This window comes from Mesocricetus auratus, unplaced genomic scaffold, assembly GCF_017639785.1.
Source record: "Mesocricetus auratus isolate SY011 unplaced genomic scaffold, BCM_Maur_2.0 Super-Scaffold_100010, whole genome shotgun sequence".
Taxonomy (NCBI): domain Eukaryota; kingdom Metazoa; phylum Chordata; class Mammalia; order Rodentia; family Cricetidae; genus Mesocricetus; species Mesocricetus auratus.
In genome coordinates, this window is record NW_024429194.1 from 27,251,652 (window position 1) to 27,273,205 (window position 21,554).

Genomic DNA, 21,554 nt, shown 5'->3' on the forward strand with positions numbered 1-21,554 from the left:
TATGGTTCTTCTGTAAAAGGCCTGTCCATATGGCAGCCATTCTGTCTCAAAGTCAGTCACTCTCAGGCTGATTCAGCATGATCTGTTCCTTTTTATACATCAACTTTCCATTTCATACCACTAGGGTTTTGATACCATTCATTATCCAAAAGCACTGATATTTTTTGGAAATATTGAATTTTAGTAATTTTGGAGCCAGCTTTCCTGTCTTTTTCTTGAAGTTATTCATTGAATTTTTCAGATGGCCTTATTAGCATTTTCATCAGGGGTGTTTTTATTCCAGCTCAGTAGTTCTACATGGCTGAGTCTGGCTTAGACCAGGGAGGCCAATTTATTATTGTTGGCTGTCCTTCTCCAACTCTGTTATTTAAGCCATTGGGTGGCTGCTTGCTAGTGTTTGGGTGTCTGATATCATTTGAGGGTTTCAGCACATGAACCACGGTGGAAGAATGGTACTTGGGTTCTAGTCAGTGACATGAATTCTTGCATAAAATTCAAAACTAAAGTTACAATTTTTCCTAGGTTGGAATTAGCCCCATTTTAACCTTTAATACATGTAATCTAAGAGGAAAAGAAAAGAAAAGGCGGAGTGGATGATTAATGGTGTTTACTATAGTTGTGAGCAGGGCCATCTGGGAGTGCAAATCAGAACTACCTGTGATACTGTGGAGTAGCTGCCATTCATGAGAGCTGCCTTTATTCTGTGTCTTTAGGGATGGGTCTATTTAGGGAAGGGTGGCAGAGATAATTGATAAATGCTTTAGTTCTATACTAAATGTGAACAACAATTTGGGTTCCATTTCCTTAGACTTATGTGTCTAAAATTGAAATACTGGGACATGAGAGGCATCATTTTTTTCTTTTTGTATTTCTGATTTATGAACAACCTCAGAATGTGAACTGACTAGCAATTTGACCAAACCAACACACATTTCATAGAAAAGAGAGCAACTCAAAGATGGGATTCTGGATGCATGAGACATGTTTGCTGGCCAATCTTGTTACTGGGCAAGGTCAACTATAGCTGAAGAGCCTCAACTTGTAGCAGTGCAAACAGGACACTAACATGACCTGTCTGCATTTTCATAGCTCACAGGCAAAAGCTGCTCCTCAGAAGAAAGGCAGGATGGAAAAACAGTGGTTTTTCAAGACAACAGAAAAGTATGAACAAGTGCCTGGTCTGCTCTAGACTTTTAAAAACTTAATATGTATCATATACTTAGAGACATTCATACATCACAAGTAGGTGGCTCAATGAATTTTCGAAGGGTGCTCATACAGTTCATTATTCCCATGATAAAGAAACAGGACACCAGGAGCAAGAGAGATGTTTCAGTGGTGATGAACAGAGCAACTCTTCAAGAAGACAAAGGCTGGATTCCTAGCACTAACATGGCATGTCACAGCATCCTTAAACTACACTTCCAGGATTTTTGATGCCCTCGTCTTCAGGTACTGTATGTATGTGGCACAATACAAACACACTGGTAAAAAGACATGAAATTCAACGAGATAAATCTTTGAAAAGAGTGAAATAAGTAGGATATACCTGATAGATTAAAGGTATCCTTAGGGTTCTATGCTCACTGAGTCATCTTTCCTAAGGTGACAAATACTAGAATTTCAGTACAATACATTATTCTTGTTCATTTCTGAACTTGATTGAAATGGAATTATCAATGCATACTGTGGTTTCTTTTGCTCAACCATAATTCTATTGTGTTCATCCATGCTGATGTGAGTAGCAGTAGTTTGATCACACTGTGTAGCATTTTACTGCATGGTTATATTAATATTTTTCATTTCTGATCTTGGTGGACATTGGTGATGTTTGCTATTTGGGCCATTATGAATGGAGATGCTATGACCATCTTTGTATGTGTTTTAAAGCACTCTTGCAAGTATTGTTTGTTTACAGTGCATGGTTAGAATAGGTGAGTTTTAGGGTTTGTATAGCTTCCTGTCTGGTAGATAGTATAGTTTTATTTCTTTCTCTTATTCCCTACCTCATAATCAACTAGTTCAATTTATGTTTCATACATTAACATTTAAGTGTTCTAGTTGCCACACATTCTGACATCCTTAGCATGGTGATGATTTTTAATCTTATCCTTCCTCATAGGTGTGTAATGATTTTATTGTGATCCATTGTGGTCCATTCCCAGTATGACTAATAGTCTTCAGTATCTTTTCTGTGTTTATTGATTTTTTAAAATAGACTTCTATTGTATGAAATCCTTGTTATTTCTTTTGCTCATTTTTCTGTCTAGGTGTGGGACTTTCCTATTAATTTTTTAAGTTTAAAAATATTTTGTACACAAGTAATTCCTTATGTGGCTTTAAGATTTTTATATCTAGCCGGGCGGTGGTGGCACACGCCTTTAATCCCAGCACTCAGGAGGAAGAGGCAGGCGGATCTCTGTGAGTTCGAGGCCGGGCTGGACCGATAGCTTCCAAAACAATACAGAGAAACCCTGTCTCGTAAAAAAAAAGATTTTTATATCTATGTATATGTTTGTGTGTGCACATGTATACATGTGAATACACACACACACACACACGCACACACACACACACACACACACACACACGTGTATACCGTACCTGAAGAGGTCAGAAGAAAGGTGATGAATCCCTGGAGTTGGAGTTATCGGTGGTTTTGAACCACCCTATGTGGATGCTGGGAACATAACTTGGGTATTCTGCAAGAGCAGCAAATAGTCCTAACTATCTCTTCAACCCCCATTTTTATTTTTTAGTGCAAAAATCTTTTTGTTTTTCATGATACAAAGTACAGAGCTATTGTGATATTTTCAATGAGAAACATTCACCAGAGTCTCAAGCATTTAAACATTTGATCTCCAACAGAAAAGTGACCAATCCAGCCACATTCCAAGATTTTGTTATAACAAAGAACCATGCTATTCTAAATAGGCACACTGAAATTTTATCATCATGTGTGGTATTTTGTTATTGTATCATAGTTTGTTTTATGATATTTTCTTTGTATGTATCTTTGTGCATGGAAAAATTTGAACAATATTCATAAGAATATAAATAAATGTTTATTTTCTAACAAAGTAACAATGACCATATTAATCACCTTTGTTAACTTTTACCGAATTGCTTCTAAGTATCTTATGTACATTATGTTCTGTCCAAAGATATTTACATTTCATTGTTATTAATTTTACTGGAGGGTTTTCTCCTCAGGAGGTGGTGACTACTTTCCTCTTCCCTTTCTTGCCACTGTCTGTGTCTTCAGTTGTGGGCAGCTGACTCTGTCTCCCAAATACTCAATCACCAGAACTACAACAAATTCTACACTGGCACATGGTTCTCCCTTCAAATTCCAGTGGTTTCTTCTTGCTACATAATGTTGGAATCAATGTTTTCCATAATAAAGGAATTTATGAAGTGTTTTCTTCAGCCAGAAGCTCATGGGCACTGGTTCTACCATACCATTGAACTGGGGCTCTTATGTCCCTCTGTGAGAATGCATTGCCTTTTAACAACCATTGATAGTATTTACACCATTTAGCATTTCCCTTTCAACCCTGAGTCTCACTCACTGTCATCTCTGGCATAGTCGGTGGGCTGAGAGGATGTAGTAAGTTTAGATTCTGTCCATAGTGGCTACATTAGCGGGACTGTCTTGCATGAATGGCTATCTTTCAGTTACACACTGACATTTCCTTTATATAGGAAGCCCATTTACCTGACCAGACCTTGTCTTCAGCGAATACAATACATTTTCTTATTGCCTCTAGTTCTTTCTGCAAAAAATTCTTGTCCTGAGCACTCTCCACCATCTTTGCTTTCATCCTAATTTATCACTTAGTCTCTGAGTCAGCAGCTCTCAGTCTTCCTTAGAGAAATGTAGCCCTGAACTAGAATCTACACCCAGAGTCAAGACCTCTAAAGTTTTTCCCAAGAGCCTCAAGGTCCAAAACTAGCGGAGAGCTACCTTGTTCCAAATGTGTAATTAGAAATTATTGTATAATTGAAAATAGACCCTGTTGAAGGTAAATGCAGACATAGTTCTGCATACTCTGCAGTGAGTGGGGTGAGACATGTCCACTTAGCTGCTCCCACCTGTGTCTTTTGCAGTGAATACTTAGATAATGAGAAGCCTGTAAACATCCCTCTTTTCTGCCTAGTTTATGGTTTTAAGTTCTTCCTTTCTCCCTCTCCCCCCTTTCTTTCCCTTTCTTCCTTCCTTCCCCCCTCCCTCCCTCCCTCCCTCCCCCCCCTCTCTCTGTCAATAACTGTTTATCACTTCCTCAGCTTTGGCATATTCTACTACAGGGGTTTTCAATCTTCCTAATGCTATGACCCACGTGATGATGAACTCCAGCCATAAAATTACTTCATTGCTACTTCATAACTAATTTTGATACTGTTATGAATCACACATCATTCAGGATATCTGATCTGTGACCCCTGTGAAAGGCTCATTTGACTCCCAAAAGGCTTATGATCCACAGGTTGAGAACCACTTACTGCTCTACTACTATCTTGACCATAATGATAAATTTAAGAATAATCATAGAGCTGCTGAAATGGTCACTGAGTCATGATAGGAGTTTCCAACACAATTCCCAGAACCATGGATAGAAAACTGTATTTCTAAGGGGAGAGTTGTTTAATTACACAGATATACTGGCATATTTGGGTTCATTTGACATTTATTCTTTTAGTGTTTGCTTATTCTTTGGTGATTTATGAAAAATATAAGGGAGGTATTCATTTTTCATCCTAACATTATGTATTCAGAATCTTGGTCCTAAAATCACATGACATTTGGTTTAGTAAAAATGTATTGTACATTTGAAATAAATTTACCACTTCTCAAGAAAGTGTGTTTTAATATAAGAAGATGGGCCCACATTAAAACCCTTAGAATGATAAGAAAATTGGGTGCCAATAGCTGGTTCTGAAACTCATTAAAAACAAATGAAAGACTTGGAATGTTTTCTTAGTTTTTTTGGCAAAATTATATATCCACATTGCAAGTTTAATGATCCTATGCTTGTGATTAAAACTTGAGTAATGTGTTTTTTCTCTTTGAAGAACATAATAATGCACGTGGTACCCATTATATCAAGCACTTCTTAGTCACATTTGTAGAATTTCTCTGTGCTTTAAAACATTAATTCATTTCCATAATATAGCTGAAGAATAATTTCCATCACATAGTTTTCATTTTATCGATGAGAAAATGAAAATCAGAGGGTTTGGGCACATGATAGGATCCCAACAAAAAGTCAGTCACATGGGTAATTCAGTCCCAGAGTTAGGTCCCTTTCTGGGGAGTTAAGAATGTGTCATATGGGTTGTAGAAGTCAGAATCAAACATGGCACGTCACCACCATCCCTTCTTCCTACTTATTATACAGGCCTTTCATACATGCTATTCATGTATAGGAAGCCTCATCTGTTTTCATTTACATTTAATTTATATAGAATTAACAGCAAAAATCTGTTCTCAACAGGTGTTGTAGAACACACTGTCACTAAATGATTTAATCTGTTTCCTGTTTCTCTAAATTTACCAATTCATTAACTCATCAGTTCCTGGTGCACTCAAAAATTCCCTACTCCCAAACAAAAAAGCAAGTCCAAATAAACAAGAAAACAGATACAAGGTTTTTCAGTCATGCAGAGGCCAAGTCAAACAGGAAACTCTTAGTGATTCTGACCACTTGTTCCATCAGACCTTTCTGGCAGGGGATGTAAGATGGTGGCAAGTTGTAGGACAGGAGGTCTCTGGGTAGCTGGACTTTCATAGATCACTCTGGTCATGTATCATCTGAACAACTTACAGTGTTTACTCTTGATTTTGCTCAGCCAATCAGGCCTCTAGTTTAAATAGCTTAAAAAAATCCTTGACCTCTGAAGTCCTGCAGAATATTGGAAACCTGTTAATGCATAAACATATGTCATGCAAAGAAAGGGACAGTCAAAGAAATCAGGATGGCAAAGTCAAAGATGCAAATTAAAACCCAGGAAGAATCAATTAAATCGGCACCAAAGGTCTGTTTAAATGATTAAATGAGACAGAAGTGCATCTTGAGATGAATAAATTACATGAAAGTGTGAGGAAAGAAGCGAAGCCCTGGGAGGCATGTGAGGGGGAGGAGAAGTGCGTGAATTTGTGAGGAGAGATTCAACATAGGTGATGTGCACTTGGTCTCAGATTTTGGCTATTAGAGTGATTAAATATGCAAAAATGTCACCATAGCCCCTGGGTATCACACCAAACAGGAATACAAATGGGAAATCCTAGAGTTAGAATAACAAGAGGAAAACCTTCACGTTTCTCATGGGGTTTTTGGGCACAAGCCTCAGGGGCATATACTACTAGCAGTTTGAGGGTTCCTGCAGTCAGCTGTGGCATGCTGATTTCAGTGTCCCACCATCCTTCTGCCTGACTGCTCTATAATCAAAAGTTTCTTTGTGTTTTCCAAAATGTCTAAATGTGTATCATATAATCCTTAAAAAAATGTGGGAATGACAAGCCCTATCATGAGTTCAGCTTTCCAAAGAAAGGCAGCAGAGGTGAGGGACATAGATCTCCAAGTTCACCCAAAGCCATGAGCTGTCTGCCTTGGATTGCCATGGACATCTGGGCCTGCTGAGCCTGCTGGCTAAATAGACAAATGAGAACAGATATGTTGACCGGGTTCACTTGACGGAAGTTTGGCATGTGGGCCGGTGTGCCTGTAGGCAGTGGTGCCATTTCTGTATTTCCAGGTGGCCTTCGAAGTTTTCCTCAATTTCTGTGTTCTGTTCTAAGGTACGTCCTCCCTGTTTTCTCTGTCTAGATCCCAGACTTCTCTCCATCTCAACTGGAGGTGGCATGATGTTGAATAAACTTCACAGCATTTTTCTGACATGTTAATTCTTCCGATGGTTTGGCAAGCATTCTAAGAACTTCTGACAAATTGCTGGGAAAAATCTTTATGCTGCAAATAACAAAAGAAACAAACAAACAGAAAAACAGAAGTAGGGAGAGAAGATCTCAGGTCACACTGTTAGGAACAGCCAAGTTGGGATTGAAATCCAGAAGTCAAAGCTTGGCTCTGGCTGTCTACAATGCTAAATTGACTTCTGGTCAACCTTCCCTCCGTAGGTGCAGTGACAGTAACTCGCAAGTACCTGCAACACCTTTGACCTTGTCCACACATCTATTCATTGACTAGTCAGACACAGGCCAGTTATAATTTGTTTCTTCCATGCTGAATGTCACCTACTGAGAAAAAGCCAATAAGACCAAAACACTTGTTCTGGTTTCAACTTCTTCCTTTTCCTTTTTTTTCCTTGGTTTCTTTCCTTGCCTTCTTCTTTTTTGCTCCCCAGCATCACTGAGTATTTGAAAAGGGTATCCTTATGTATCCCAGATTGTACTTGTACCTACAATGTAACCCAGTTTGTCTCTGAAATCACACTGATCCTCCTTACTCAGCCTTGTCAGTTTCCGTTGCTGAACTTGTGAACGAAGGATCAGTGACTTCACCCTCCCATCCTTACTGGAGACCATGTGGGTCAGTGGAGCTCATCTCCATATTGCCTACACCAGAGTCTGAATCAATTCCAAGCAGTTCCCAATGGTCAGGAGTGCAGCTTAAGCCTATTTGTGGATATGAGGAGGAAGTCACTGAGATACAACATGAACATATGATTCTGAACTTCTGAAAGTCACTTGTCCAGTTTTTTGGTTGTAGAGGGGAGGTTTTCTGAAGTAGATTGGCAGGACACAAGAAGAGAGGGCCTGCCTCCAAGCATGAGCCCAATTCTGCGAGAGATCCTCCAGCAACTCATGGGCTCACTTCATGGACTGCTCTTGCTTCCAGCAGAGAGACTGACACACCTTCTGTTGCCTTTCTCAATTTCCATTTAAAGTCTTTCCTTTAAATGGCCTTTCGTGAGTCTTGACAACATGCAGGACTTGTTACTGCTCGTGAGACCTCTGAGGTAGGATGTGGTGAGGAGGGAGACTTCCTCCTGAGGGAAAGCAGGCAGTGGGAGAGTCAGTGCCCCAGCCAGGGGTTTGCATAGTTGTGGCACAATTCCACTGAGATGGGGTTGTCTTGGGTAACCTTTGGTAGATTCCCTGCCCTCCACACTTCTTGGAATACTGCATGCATTTCCGCTTGCCTAGAACTATGACACTAAGAAAAACTTTGAGAGCATAACGCAGTTTATAGCACTGTAGTCCCTTGCACCTGTTCTTTGTGACAGAGACCCTTGTTTTGTAGGTGTAGTTATAAAGCATGGTGTTCACAAGGCTAAGGGAAAAGATGCATGCTCTGTGTCCTGGAAATGTACTGATGATTTTGCAAGATTAGTCTCAGAAATGGAGAAGGGAAATCTCTACTTATTCTGAGCTATTTACATAGAAGCATGTTACTGCATTGGATGAAAATCAGAAATAGTGTTCTGAAACTCAGGATATTGAAACAGCAACTTTTAAGGCTTTGGAAATGACCCTGAGAAAACACTGGCTGCCAGTTCATACCCATTAAAGATGTTATCCATGAAAACTAGGAGAATCCCCAAGTCTCAGTGACTCCCACATAAAGATTACTAATGTCTCAAGAATAATAGGATGGTTGGCTGATTTTGTGTCTACAGTTACAGACTCAATGTACACACACACACACACACACTGAGAGAGAATGAGAGAGAGAGAGAGAGAGAGAGAGAGAGAGAGAGAGAGAGAGAGAGAGAGAGAGAAGGGGTGGAACATGGCTAAAAAACCTTGAGATGACTCCACCTCTCATATTATTAGCTAGTGGCCAGAGAGATTTTTACCTGGTTTAATTATTTTGTTAATAAATGTTGCCTGATGAGGAACATAAAGTGTACCATTGAGTAAATGATAACCAGAGATTCAAAAGGTTGGCTCATAATACTTCATAGGCAAATTCTTTCCACAAATATAATCTTGCTGCTGCTAAGAAGGGGTTATGTCTTTATGGCTATGAAGTATTAAGAAGGACATTGCTTTTACATCAATACAAATCAGTACAGAGTGTGAATTCTACATTTTGTAGGAAAGTCTGTACAAGAGGAAATGAGAGGAGAATGAAGGAGTGGCTTGGAGGTAAGAACTGGGGCTGTGAAAGGTTGCATTGTTAGAGACCCTGATCTTATATTCTCCAGGATGGCAAATGATGTTGACTTGGAACATAGGAACAACCCTGTAAATTGGATAATGTCCCCTTTTACATAAATGTTAAGAGAAGCAGGAAAAGGAAAATAGCACAAAGGAGGGTTCCAGGAATACACAAGGCAAACAGTTTTTACTTTAAAGTTCCAAATTGGTATTCTGCCCTTTTCTTACTTTTCTTTTTCTTGCAAAAGAAATATTTTGAAAACCAAATCCTGTGCTGGGATCTGGTGACTGGTCATAAGTCTTTTTAGCCTTGGAAACTTGGTAAGGATCCAATGTGAATAGATTAGCTAAGTGCTGCTACAGCTATCATCCAGCCAGACTTCCATTTTTGGAATTAGGAAGTTTATGTAATCAATTCAGATAATAACTTCAGCTAAGAGAAGTCCCCCTTCCTCAGTTTTCTTTTACACTTACAGCCTTTTGTAAATCTTAACAACAGTGCATGACGTGGCTCTTCTCTTGAAATCCATGAGAGTAGATTCTGTGTAGACTATCACCAGCTAATAAGTGACAGTTCTCTCATAACTTAATGTACAGCACTAAATTGAAGAAATGGCTGTGTCTTGCTTCGGGCCCTGATATGCGCAGGGTAACTGGTTCTCCTGATTTGTGAAGAACAGCTTTGTTTATGGTTGCCATGGATATTTGAGTCTTGGTTCTTCTCCATAAGGACTTCTGTACATTTTAATGAAAATCTGACATTCTGCTCCAGTGTAGCAACCTATGCCTCATTCTGCATTGCTGTGTTTATTAATGGACCTGCTGCTTTTTCTGATAATAAGCTACAGTTCACATATAAGATCAATTATTTCTAAAGAGAGCTAAGAGTAGCACAGACTAAGATGTTGTTTCTCCAGTGCCCCTCCCCCCAAAAACTTTTCTTCTAAAAGCATAATGGTAATTATCTGAAAAGATAGTGGATAGGATCAATTACATGTGTGTTTGGGGTGTTTGAGTGTTTAATAGTTATGATTGTAGAACATAAGTTGAGGTTCACTAATAACTTGGCTAAAAACATGATAGGCTCTGATATAACTTTGTTAGGAAATATGTAGTCTTTCCTCCTTCTCTATACCTTGTTATCAAATAGTACTTGCAGAGCTATTGAAGGCTTTGACCAGCCTTCATTGCCAACTTGCCTTGCTTTAGAATCACCATGAAAACATACTCTTTGAGGTGTCGATACTGATGTTTCCACAAGTTTTTAATCAAAGACAAAGGAAACACCCTGAATATGGGTAACATGACTTATAGATTGAGGTACAGAACTGAATAGAAAATTAAATATACTGAGCACAAGTATTCCTTTTTCTGTATCTCTGGAGACAATGTGCTCAACAGCCTCATGTTCCTGTCACCATGACACCCCAATCCTGATGGACTGTTTCTCTTGAACTGTGAGCCTATAAAAACCCTTTCTCTTTTAAGTTGCTTCTTGTCTGGTCTTTGCTCATAAATACAACACAAGCAATTGATTCAATCATCATATGTTTTCTGCATGGGGCAGGAAGGGGAGGGAGGTCAGCAGTGTCTACCTTGAGAACATGTCTCTAGAGCAGAGCTGGACTGGGAGATAATCATGCTGTGTGAAGTCCGCTTATTTTCTGCTCTTGCATATGGTTCTCCTGATGAATGTGGGTGCCATCAAGATATTTCTCTCTGATTTTTACCATGTGTTTAATGGAGGAATGGAAGGCACTTTAGCCTAGAAGCCTAGGAGGAGGAACTTCAGAGTCCACATCAGAGAAGAGCAAAATTTTAAAGTTATCAGATTCCGGGACCAGTCAGGGACGATTTTAAAGGAGAATTGAAGTCTCTTTGAGTCAGTAACTTTACCAGTCTTCATGGTTATCTGGTTGCTGTTCCCACACTCATCACAGACTCTGCTTCCTGATGGTTGGACTCTAACAATTAGGCTCCAGACTGTCCTCAGGAAAGTGAAATTCACTGTGATAGATGCATGGTTGACAGTCTCAGCATCAGGCATTCTTTCTTCTCCACGAGGGATTATCTCCTACTCTTGGCCTGTGTGACTCAGGTACACTCTCTCTCCTGGTGTTAGACTCCATGTGACCTGGACATGACCATCTAGTACATCAAAGGCTTCAACCATAGACTTTGTTTGTAAGGTAGAGAATAGCACCTAGAATCCTAATAAAGAACATCTTTTCTCCTTGGTTATTTGTGACAAGGTTGTCAGGAATCATCACCATATAAGAACTTCACTATTGGGGACAGAGGCAAGAGACAGGTACTTTTTTTCCATGTCTTTATTTCATCTCTCAGTCAACTTAGACCTGGTGGCTAGGGTTCTTTCCATGAGCTGTGAGCCTTGCTAATGCCAAATTTTTACCCCACTTCTGGATGAAGGCTCTGAGTAAGTGAATTAGTTTCTTAAATTTCTTAACCCAGTGGAAGTTGAAATCTTCAGACAGATACAGTGGTGAATATCACCTTTTCAAAGATTTATTAGTGGGATGGGTTTGATTCTTTCCTTCTCTTTTTCTTTCTTTTCTAATTTTTCTGTAAAAAATAAAATTTCCTGGGCTGAGAAGATGGCCCAGTCAGTAAAGTGCTTGCCACACAAGCACAAGAACCTGAATTTGATCCTCAGTGCCCATATGAAAAGTCTGGGTCCAGTGTCACCTGCCTGTTATCCCAGCACAGTGCAATTGGATGGGAAGGTTCTGGGCTTGCTGGGAAGCTAGTCTATATCAATTGGTGAGCTATAGGCTCATTGAGAGATCCTGTTTCAGGAAAGAGGATGGGCAACAGTTGAGGGAGACACCTAATATTGATTTTTGTTCTCCACATTTGTGTGTACACATACAAGAATGCGTACATGCAAAAAGCAAATGTAGAAAAATTATCATCTAATGATTATTAATTCTCATCTTATGCAAGGGAAAGCCATATCCCTGAATTATTTTTGTGATCTTCTGTAGTTATCTTCTTAAGTCTTGGTGTTAGATAAAGCAACTGAATGGAAAACAATGATTTAGTTTACACACACACACACACACACACACACACACACACACACACACGAGTTAGCAATATCTAAAAGTTGATCATACATTAATGGAAAACCCACAGTCAGTCTCCAGAAAGGTTGAAAAGAGACGAGTCTCTACCTCCTACTCTAGATGGAAAGCATCTTAATTTACATTCATAAAGCTGAGACTCAATATTCATTGAAATAAAGGTTACTCATAAGAATGAATGACTTCTCCTTTTCTTTAAAAAATAAAGCCATGCTATTCTAATTAACCCACAAAGAGAAACACCACACAGTTAGTTTCTTGCTCAGTCCCAGACTCTATCCACCTCAGTGAACCTCTTACAGATAAAAGTGCCTTTCTTAAGACATGGGGCTGCATTTAGGGTTTTACGGCCCCCTTTTTATTTTCATGACCTATTTGAAATACTTCCTACTATTTTTGTCTACTGATCTCCACTTTTGGCTACCAACTTGGAGGCTAAGTGTAGAGTCAGCTCCCCCCCACCCATGTCTCTGACATGCATGAAAATTGGAACGAAGGAATTTAATTAAGAGTAATGTGGATCTTGTGTCTTTCTAGAACATTCTAATATTAAAATGTTTCACTCCTTCCCCCTTTTCCCTTGTTGCACAGTACAATTGAACATGGGTTTGTATATTGCATTTACATTTTATTTCAGGTTTCAGGTAATCTATGAAGGTATCAGTGACCATGTCTTTGATGGTGGGTCCTTCAGATGTATTACTGAGGAGGTGGCAACGAATCTGCTTGGGAGGTGTTCATGCTTTGCCACAGGGCTGGCTTCCCTCACAGGGATTCTGGCTTTGCCTTTGTGAAAGGAGTAACCAGACTGTGAAACAGTTTGCTTGTTTTGGCCTCTTCCAGTTTTGGATCCTTCCATAGCCCAATCAATTATGTAGTAATTGGCCTTAAACTCACCCAACTGCAGTCAGCTGAATACAGATTTCACACTTAGGCACTGCCATACCCTTTCCCTGCTGTGCTTGGCCTGGGTATCTTGTAGATGAACCCAAACTCTCAGTAGGGCTTAATTACTATCTTGGAGTAGGGGTTTCAGGGTTCAAAGTCAATGCATACATAACACCTCTGTACCTCAACTTGTTCACCTGCTAAGATCATATAGGTTTTACCTCAGAGAGTTGGGAAGACTGAGTGAGATAATCTAAGGAATAAGCCCAACTTCCCGTCTGCCATATAGTAAGTCACTAGTCATTGCTTATTCCTGTTACAGTCGTCACCACCTGCACTGCCACCATCACCATCACCATCACTCTGTCTCATCTCCATCAGCACCTGCATCAGCATCACCACTATCTTTTGAAAGACAACTGCTCTGGTACTGAGCCAGAGGAGGGAGTTATGAGGTTTAAGAGAGGGATGTGAAGAGATTTCAAGTCAGAGTAGATGAACTGGAGTCCACATGAAAATGATATTAACATCAGGGGTTTAACTTCTGTGAGTGTATGAATTTTTCTCCCACAATTAGCTATCTTGGCCTATTTTTAGGGCTAAAGCCAAGAGTTGGATCATGGATTGATCATGGGGAATCCATAATAGTCATTAGATTACTTATTTTGTGTAAGGGTTTGATTCTAAATTACAAATATTAGGTTTATATGAGAAGATTAAACACACAAAACAAGCACTCATCTTTTAAAAAGCGAAAGAAAATGAATTACATATATATTATGCATGTATGGATATCATTGTTCTAGTTGTATATATTCACAGAAATCTTTATCATCTGTCTCTCTGCCTGCCTCTGTCTAGGTTTCTCTCTTTGTCTCTGACTCAGTCTCCGTCTGTCTGTCTGCCCCTTCCTTCCTTCCTTCCTTCCTTCCTTCCTTCCTTCCTTCCTTCCTTCCTTCCTTCTCTTCCCCCCCTCTTTCTTACACACGCATACAGACTCAAACAACACTCACTCAGCTTCTATGTCTGGTTTCTCTTTTCTAATAGGAATTTAGGCAATACCTGTTATGTCTTTTTATGCAATGCCCTTGCAATCTATGAAGTGCAGTAGCCTGCCTGCAGGAAGAAATGCATTCCGAGATGAACTCTGCAGGATTGTTTAGTATGGGATGGAAGAGCTAGGAGACCCCTTCAGAAGGTAGGGCTTGAAAAACATGAAAATGTGTTTGCTTCTCCTCTCCCTAAGCCTGAAACACATGGAAGGAACACATTGGAACAGGCTCTGAGTCTTTGCCCATCATGTGCCCTTGCTACTCTCTTGTTTCTGTCTTTGACCTCAAACTTGTCCCCAAGCAGGAATGATAAGTTCCAATAACTAGGAGGACATTGGCTCCGTTTGTCTCCTATGCAAGCTTTCCCTTCTCCAAACAACAGCCTAATGCTGCTCGCCTGCTTGGAATTCCTAGCAGCCTTCTTTCACATTCCTCCTTCCAGAAAGGACGATAGTCTTGTATTGAAGGCTCACTTTCCATTCACCTCTCTCCAGAAGGAGGCAGATAAGATGAAATGGAAGGAGAAAATGTAAGCTATGATGACAAAAACACAGAAAGAGCCAAGATACCACATAGAGAGAAGCTAACCCAGTATTTCCACCAGAGTCCAAAAGAAAAGATCATTTCAGAAATTCACTCATGAGGGGCAATTTTACTGTATGGGTTTATCTGTCTGCACACTATTTTCTTTTGCCACATTTTCCCCTCTGCTCAACGTATTTCATTTTCTCTAGGGCTGTTTTTCTGCTCGAGATTGTCCCCTCTAACATTTCTTCCCTTTAGAGGCATTGAGTCTCTCCTCTGCTTTTGCAGCTTCATATTTGTGGGGGTGAGAGGGCTAGTTTGAACAAGCATACAAGGAAGATGTTTGGAAAAAGTGTGCTTTTTGAGGCACATTCTTCTCACCATGTGTTTTGAGAGGCATGTCCTCATTCCTGTGGTATATCGGAAGCCCAAAGTTAGTGCAAACAGTGGAAAAAATGTCTCCTCCTGTCCTTGTATAGGCTCTGTGAACTGAGACCACAGACGCTGGAACAGAACTGTGTCTCTTTTGCTTTCCAGTAAGAAGCTGTGTTCTAGAAGTAATGGTGCTACTGGAAATAAGGGGTATCCCCATTGCGGTCACCATATGATACTGAGGAAATCTGTGTCCACTCTCAGGGTTCTTAGTCTCATTAATAACAGAATTTAAGGACAGACTCAAATCGAAGCTCAAAGACTTTTTTCTATATAAGAGCTCAAATGAAACAAGCAAACAAAAGCCCCCTGTAGGGGTGATCAGAAGGGGAACTGTAGGGGCGAGAGCCCCCAAAACCCCAGATAACACAGGGTATGCAAGCTTGTGTCTTCTCAGCTGCCAAAGATGGAGAATAGAAGAGATCAAACAAAGCCATGCCCTTTTAGTTAAGCTAGCATGGAGGTCAGCCGCATGGTAACAGGCAACCACAAGGGGAAGGAGCTTTAGAAAAAAGAAACAAAAAAAAATCCCAGAAAAAACATACTTAAGCTCTGGACAGCACCCAAAAGAAAAAGACAGAAAAGAAGGAAAATGAAAAACCATGACTCCTGTGTCAGGGCGACTCAGAAAGGTGGACATACTGAGGAGAACTTCATGGTGGCTTACAGGGACTGTGGGAAGGAAAAAGTACATTATCTTATTAAGGGCTAATTATTCCTCCCACCTGTTTAACATATCTTAAAGTGAACTGACCTTCCTAGAGGTAGTCTTTTAGCCTGGTCATTTTCCTGCCCTATTGGAATGTTAGGTCTCCACCCACATCAGAAATTTCACCCTCTGGATCAGAAGGAAATAGTTAGCCTTAATGAGCATTTACGGCTGCTGTGGCATTGTGTAGTGTTACATCTGTTCTTGTAGTCTGAACTGAACTACTTTGCCTATATTGCACAATGAAAGAATGTTGTTTGTCCATGATCTGATGAGTGGAGGTGCCTATTAGGTGTACCTTGTTAAACCAGGGCCTGATTTAATCATAAGGATTGTCTTCTGTGGTACAAATTAAATTACAGAGCTTCTGTTATGTAAACAGGTAGACAACTGAAGTCCTGCTGAAAAGTACCCTGTGCTCCAGGAAATATTTGCTCTTTCCAAGTTAGAGAAGAATTTGAAAAAAAAATCTAACATTACATGTTGCATTTGGGCTCCCGGGAGAAGCTGTGGCTTAATCACCTCAAGGTCAATGCATTTCTAGTCTGAGGCTCTTTTTTGCAGGATAAAAAGCAAACCCAAACATGAGCCCACTTCTAGTCACTTTGCCACTCTGGAACCCCCCTACCCGAAAACTACCTTAAAGTTTTGATTCCTTGGAGTCAATTTGACTTTTAAGTTTTCTGTAAGAAGGACACATAATCGCCATGCTTTTTTCTTTCATGACCTTAAATTTTTGATAGGTACCTGGACTGAGGGTTTAACATTTGTTATAAAATTGTGTTGGGGTTAAGGCTTGGGAACATTATTATTCACTTTCTCTTTTCAAATCAAAGTCATTATTCTGAAAAGTAACAACAATTGTTTTAGGTGGAGTAAGATGACATCCCAGGGCAAGGGTAAAATCTTTACTCTGGGAATTCTCCAGGGGTTTGCAAAATACAAAATACATAGGTTTTCATTCTTTGAGATTATTTAAAAAGTAATTAAAAGATTAGTTTTACCTACTGTAGTAGTTTAATGATGGGAGGTAACCTTGGTGAATTGGAAGCAAGGGACATCCCAAAGTCACTCCATGCAATAGAGTTCACATGGAAGGCTTAGTGTGTGGGGGGAACAGATGAGCAGAAGAAGCCTCTGAGTGAATGCAGAAGGAAGGCCTGGGGGTGAGAAGGGCTTGCTTTTTTTATAAGGGAATATAGCTCATGCACAGAGGGATAGTGCTGTACACAATGGCTTTAGTCCTCACAGCATCACGACTTTGCTGCTGCTAATGACATGTTCTGTTGGGTTCCCGAGGGTGAGCCAGTGTAAATGCCTGAATGCTGCCACCTACATCCTGCACTTAGAGGGACGATTGAGATCACTATCCTCATATGTAACAATTGATTAATAACCTGTGTTTTAAGAGTTACTCTTATAAACACATCAAATTTTGTGAGTTGCTCTTGCTGTGTCACTTGGTATCCGGTAGTCCATCAGTCTAAAAGCATTTCTGTTCTTGGCTACGGGAGATAGAAGGGGAATGATTTGAATGCCAGATACCATTCGAACTTAAATGGGAATCATTCTAAGCAAAAATTAATGAGGAGTTTTATTCTGGAGCAGTGATTTCAACTCTATAATTTCATGCGTGTAAAGCACACCCAGGCTGCCTAAATTGGTTCCCAGAGTCCTTTGTGATTATTCATGGCATATATGCCTCTTACACTGTGCTTCAACTTCTAACCCCCTCCCTCCAATTAAAGTAAATGTTATAAGTGTGAAATTAAGTTAGATGATGTCTGCCCTCTAAAAGCTGTAAGTATGCAAACGCATGACCCAGTTTCTTGATTTGCTTACAATGCACTATTTTATTTTCTAATATTTGCTTTGATCAAATCACAAAAAGGGAGTTCTCTGAACAAGACTTCCTCAGCCCTGTTGTAATATACATAAATTTGTTTTCTTCTTCAGATGCTATAACTCTGATTCACTTGAGATGAGGTCTTCATCTAAAACACATTGTCCTCTAAAAAAAATCTATAAATCAAAAACCGAGGTATGAACAAATTAGAAGAAACAAAAATAATCTATCTTAATATTTATCACTATCCTAGATTTGGAGCCTGAATTCCTGGACCAATATGTGGGAAGAGGTGAGAATCTCACCCCACATGATAGGCATGGTGCACACTGTATTTGATCCTTTACAGGAGATAAAGGATTATCTTTGGAATAGCCCTGCCACTCTGCCATACACTCCATTGCTTTCTCTTCCAGGGTGACATGATGGAATGATTCTTTTTCTGAGGCTTCTTTGTCAACACTGTCTGCCTTGTGGACACATAAACAGACATTTTGCTGGGGTGTTACTAATGTATCTTCATATAGCTGTTGTAGTTTTTATTACACGATAATTATTTGGGTGTCTGGCCTGTCAGGCTTATTGAGGAAGTAACCAGGTACTCAGCTGTGTCCTTAGAACTGAATCTAATATAAGGCATGGAGCAGGTGCTTGGTAATTGTTTGTCACATGGAACAATCCATTGAGCAGGAAGTTCCAAACCCTGCTGTGAGGTGATCAGTGTCTCTATAGTGCCTATCCAGTCACCCTCGGGTAAAACTATTCAACATGACTCAGAGCACACTTACACAACCCGTTAGAATACAGTCTTCCTTCTCTGTATGTGAGGGACACTGATCCATGCTATTCTTTTCTTAAGCCTCTTAAATTTTGGTTCTGACCCACCAAATTGATTTCATAAGGCACTCAGCTGTGACATATAGCTCAGTAAGCACTATTTCATCTAGTGACATTGGGAACATATCTTTCTTTCTTTGTGGCCTCAAAACAACCCGCTCTGTTTTTAAGTAATCAGAGAGTCTTGTTGTTATAGCCATTTTATAAACACATGCTGCATTAGAAATAATCAATGTGTAAATCAAATGTTATTTTAATGGCCCCTGTGGTTAAATTTCTTCCAACCTTTCTCTTGTATATTTTGAGAGAAATTAACCAGTAAGTTGGCTCTTGTTTCACTTGGTCCAACACAATCCTTTATAAGTGGTTATATGGAGGAAAGTGCCTAAAACATCATGTGTCTGAATAGTTGAACAATAGCCATGACATATAATGTTTCTGGACTCATGTAACATGCCATCAGTTTTCCAAGAATTATAAAGGGTGCTTTTGAAATAGCTACTTGTAGAACTCAAAGTTAGTCTTATGAACTTAGCACTTTACTCCAAACCCACAGAATAAAGAACTACTGAATAAAGTCATTTGTAGGATCTGGAACATGGCCACAAATCCAATTCTGAGAACACAGCAGCACAACATGGCCATCTGATCATGCTTCTGTGAGAAAGGGACAAAGGGGTTATGTCTCAGTCAGAAAGTTTCAGTTGGAGTACAGCCTTCTGTCTGCGTAGTCAAGGTCAGCCTCTACCTGCTACTTGAGTAGACCTGGCAATGAGATGATCTTTTGGAGAATTCGAAGGCACCCTGTGTGTGTGTGTGTGTGTGTGTGTGCTTGTGTGTGTATGTGTAGGCCAGAGGTCAACCTCTGGTCTTGTTACATGAGTGTTATCTACTGTGTTTTGAACCAGGCTTTATCCTTGTGACCTGGGACTCATTGACTTGGCTCAGTTTGCTGGTCAGCAAGGTCTAGGACTGTCTCTTCTGCCCCAGGACTGAGATTATAAGCATATGAAACAGCACTCTACTTTTTAAATGTGGATTCTCCAGACCAAAGTCAGGTAATTGTGCTTGTATACCAAGCATTTTATCAGCCCCAAAGGGATCTCTTTTGGAGGGAAAGACATTCTTGAAGCTTTGTCATTCTTGGGCTAAACCCTGTTGCCTCATCTTACAATATGTTTGCATGGAGCTTTGGCTGGATAAGCAGATGCCATTTTTGAAATTCCAGCAAGGCTGTAGACATCTGATGAGCAGTAGAAAAATATTGTTAATTTGTTATAGGTACATTGAATCTTTTGACATCGTGAATTTTTATTCCTCAGAGCTGTAGTGTGTTAGTTAAGACTCATTCAAACTGACAAAAAAATTGGTTCTTGAGTCACACTGATTACATGTTCAGTGCTCAAGACCATTATGGCAGAAGGCCCTGTTGGACTTCTCTGTAGCCATTAAACTTTATTAGCATCTAAATTCTTTGCTCATCAACTATTTGGATTTTGATTTATCTAGATGGGGTTTTACATATTCTAGGATGTCCTTGAACTCTCTCTGTGGTCAAGAATGGCCTTGAACTTCTGATCTTCCTGCTTTTACTTAACCATCACTGGGATTACAGGAGTGTGACACCACTCCTAGTTTATGTGTTGCTTGCAATTGGGGTTGAACCCAAGGTTTTATGTGTGTTTGATGAACGTTCTACAAACTGAGCAACTGCTTATTACAAATGCCAAGGAAGGGGGAGCTTGAGATGCAGCAATAGAGTTTGTACACATTGGGGAAGCATCCGTTTCAGCCGCCCTAGAGTCTCTGAGCTCAGTATTTTATTCCAAAGGTAGTTAGCTGAGCCAGTGATGCATTTTTCCCAGCAGTAACTTCATCTTTTCTACTCCGACTTTCTCACTGCTTTAACAGATTTTCCTACTCTCAGAGCAGTGAATGTGCTTTTATGTTTCTTGTGAAAGTTTCAACCTCCCTATTAAATACAGAACAACTTCTACTTTTCTTGACTTTCATTTGATGTATGCTACAATGGCTTCCAGCTGTTCTTAGGTGTTTGTAAGCATTCTGCACAGAGAACACACTTACACACTCCAGTCTTCACCATCCCTTGAGCTTGCTACTTAGAACATCCTGGCAGCACATGAAATGCATCTCTGTGAATTTGTACTGACCCACCCCAAACTCACCAGTACCTTAACTGTTCATTTAATTTCACCTGTACCTCCACTACCACACCTTTTTCAAAAATTAAATTTTAGCAAGAATTTGACTTGAATAATATTGGGTTATATGCTGTTTGGTCAAAGACCCGCGTCCCTGTAGCCTCTGTCATTCTCTACACACAGCTACCAAACAAGAAATAGAGAAGAAACAACATGTTGAATTTGAAGCAAGAATAGAAATGATGGATAGGTGAATTTATCAGGAAGGGTTTGCTCACAGAATTATTGCTGGAGGTTGGAAATGATTGTAAAGAATGCAAACTGGAAGGAGGGCAGAGGTGAAGATGAGCTATCCATCCCAGCATGCTGACAGCCAGAACACAGTGGTGAGCCAACCCCACAGACAGCCAGTGTTTCCCATGTCATGGAACACCATGAGGTGTTCTTCCTAATGGAGTTAACCTCCAACAGCATGGACCACTCTTCCACTATGTTCACAAGATATTTCAATTACAGTTCTGTAGGATTCTGGGTTATTAGGCTGGGCACTGCTTGGGGGTCACTACAGCACTTTTTACTCTATACACGTTGCTTAATATAGGGAATGATCTGGGACCCAATTCATTGCACCTGGTAAAGACTATCTCAGTAAAGTCTGTCAACATACATTTGAGTGTATGCTGAGGAATGAATGACAGGCAGTCACAGGTAGAGAGTAAAGTATGGCCCCATATAAACAGTAACATAGACCACACTGTCAGAATAATTGTATTTATTTTTGAACATCTCAGCGGCTTTTGAGTCATCTCCATGTTTAACCTGCTGCTATCTTGGCATGCCTGGAATTCTGTTTGATCAGCCATCGCCTCTTCACTGAG

The 21,554-nt window shown here is 40.0% G+C and overlaps 1 long non-coding RNA gene across 1 annotated transcript in view; it reads left to right on the forward strand.

Annotated features, from left to right (window-relative positions):
• Positions 1-399: 399 nt before the first annotated feature.
• Positions 400-21,554, forward strand: part of LOC110343211 — an 88,741-nt gene continuing 67,586 nt past the window's right edge. The window contains exon 1 of the long non-coding RNA XR_002385411.1: positions 400-1,452. This is a non-coding gene — a long non-coding RNA (uncharacterized LOC110343211). The remainder of the gene's footprint in view (positions 1,453-21,554) is intronic.